Source organism: Leuresthes tenuis, unplaced genomic scaffold (assembly GCF_036924035.1).
Source record: "Leuresthes tenuis unplaced genomic scaffold, fLeuTen1.0.hap1 SCAF_18, whole genome shotgun sequence".
NCBI lineage: Eukaryota > Metazoa > Chordata > Actinopteri > Atheriniformes > Atherinopsidae > Leuresthes > Leuresthes tenuis.
This window is the reverse complement of record NW_027325372.1, coordinates 27,156,525-27,159,435: the sequence shown is the minus strand read 5'-3', so window position 1 is coordinate 27,159,435 and position 2,911 is coordinate 27,156,525.

Below are 2,911 nucleotides of genomic sequence, written 5' to 3'. Positions count from 1 at the left end.
CCTTTTCTTCCCCGGTTTTTACAAATTATGGTTGGACATTCAGACCTTCTTGCAGCCGAAAACCTCCACTCCCTCTTTTGATCATACATTGTCGGGCATTTGCACCTTTTCTTACCCGCTTTTTACAAACCATGGTCGGACTTTCACACCTTTTAGTAGCCGAACAACTCCGCTCCCGCTATTGATTGTGTACAGTCGGGTATTTTAACCTTTTCTTACCCGCTTTTTACCAACTATGGTTGGACATTCACACCTTCTTACAGCAGAACACCTCCGCTCCCTGTTTTGATTATGTATGGTTTGACATTCGCACCTTCTCTCACCCGCCTTTTACTATGGTCGGCCATTCACAGCTTCCTCTCCACCATACTTGTATGGTGGGATATTCACACCCACCTGCATCCGAAGACCTCCGCCCCCACTTCTGTTGATATTTAGTTGGTCATTCGCACCTTACCCGCTTTTGGCAAACTATGGCCTTCTTGCAGCCCAACACCTCTGATCTCGCTTTTGATGATTTAAGGTTGGGCATTCAGACCTTGCTTCACCTGCTTTTCACCAAATATAGTCGGACATTCACACCCACTTGCATCCGAAAACCTCCGCCCCCACTTTTGTTGATATTTAGTCGGACATTCGCACCTTACCCGCTTTTGGCAAACTATGGCCTTCTTGCAGCCAAACAACTCTGATCTCGCTTTTGATGATGTAAGGTTGGGCATTCAGACCTTGCTTCACCTGCTTTTCACCGAATATAGTCGGACATTCACACCTTCTTGCAGCCGAACACTTCTGCTCCACCTTTTAGTGTTCTATCACACCTTTTTTTTCACCGCATTTTATACATTATGGTTGGAAATTTTCAACCACTTTCATCCGAAGACCTCTCCTCCCGCTTTTGTTAATATATTTGAACTTTAGTTTGACATTCAAACCTTCTTGCAGCTGAACCACCTCCGCTCCCTGTTTTGATCATATATGGTCTGGCAATACTACCTTTTCTTACCCGTTTGTGAGTAATTATGGCTGGACATTCACACCTACTTGCAGCCGAACACAACCTCTCTCGCTTTTGATGATGTATGGACCGGCATTTTTACCTTTTCTAACACATTTTTCAGCAATTATGGTCGGAGATTCACACCTACTCACAGCCGAACAACTCCGCTCCCGCATTTGATGATGTATAGTCGGGCATTCTCACCCTTTCTCATCAGCTTTTTGCAAATTATGATCTGACATTCACACCTTCTTGCAGCCGAACACTTCCGCTCCACCTTTTAGTGTTCTATCACACCTTTTTTTTCACCGCATTTTATACATTATGGTTGGAAATTTTCAACCACTTTCATCCGAAGACCTCTCCTCCCGCTTTTGTTAATATATTTGAACTTTAGTTTGACATTCAAACCTTCTTGCAGCTGAACCACCTCCGCTCCCTGTTTTGATCATATATGGTCTGGCAATACTACCTTTTCTTACCCGTTTGTGAGTAATTATGGCTGGACATTCAAACCTACTTACAGCCGAACACAACCTCTCTCGCTTTTGATGATGTATGGACCGGCATTTTTACCTTTTCTAACACATTTTTCAGCAATTATGGTCGGAGATTCACACCTACTCACAGCCGAACAACTCCGCTCCCGCATTTGATGATGTATAGTCGGGCATTCTCACCCTTTCTCATCAGCTTTTTGCAAATTATGATCTGACATTCACACCTACTTGCAGTCGAACAGCTCTGCTCCCGCTCTTGATTATGTTTGGTTGGATATTCGAACCTTTTCTTAACTGCTTTTTACAAACTTTGGTTGGACGTTCACACCTTCTTGTAGCCGAACACATGCACTCCTGCTTTTGATGATGTATGGTTGGGCATTCGCACCTTTTTTTTTACCCATTTTTCAGGTATTTTGGTTGGACGTTCACACCTTCTTGTAGCCGAACACTTCCACTCCTGCTTTTGATGATGTATGGTTGGGCATTCACACCTTTTTTTTGCCCATTTTTCAGGAATTATGGGTGGACATTCACACCTTGCAGCTGAACACCTCCTATCCCACTTATGATCATGTGCGGTTTGATTTTCGAAAAGTTTCTTTCATGTTTTCTAGCAATTATTGATGGACATGTAGACCTTCTTGCAGCTGAACACCTCCGCTCCCGCTTTTGATCATACATTGTCAGGCATTCGCACCTTGTCTTACCCACTTTTTACAAACTTTAGTCGAACAGTCACACCTTTTTGCAGCCGAACACCACCTCTACCGCTTTTGATGATGTATGGTCCAGCATTCTTACCTTTTCTAACACATTCAACAGCAATTATGGTCGGACATTCACACCTACTCAGAGCCGAACACCTCCGCTCCCGCATTTGATGGTCTATAGTCGGGCATTCTACAGCGGAAAAGACTCATTCTTATGTTTGGTTAGATATTCGAACCTTTTCTTAACTGCTTTTTACAAACTTTGGTCGGACGTTCACAATATCTTGCAGCCGAACACCTCCGCTTCCGCTTTTGATGGTGTATATTCGGGCATACGAACCTTTTCTCACCCGCTTTTTACAAACCAAGGTCGGACTTTCACACCTTCTCTTAGCTGAACAACTCCGCTCCCTCTTTTGATTGTGTACAGTCGGGTAATTTAACCTTTTCTTACCCGCTTTTTACCATCTATGGTCGGACATTCACACCGTCTTACAGCGGAACACCTCCACTCCCTCTTTTGATGATGTATGGTTAGGCATTCGCACCTTTTCTTACCCATTTTTCAGTAATTATGGGTAGACATTCACACCTTCTTGCAGGTGAACACCTCCTCTCCCGCTTATGATGATGTGTGGTTTGATATTCGAAAATTTTCTTTCATGTTTTCTAGCAATTATTGATGGACATTCAGACCT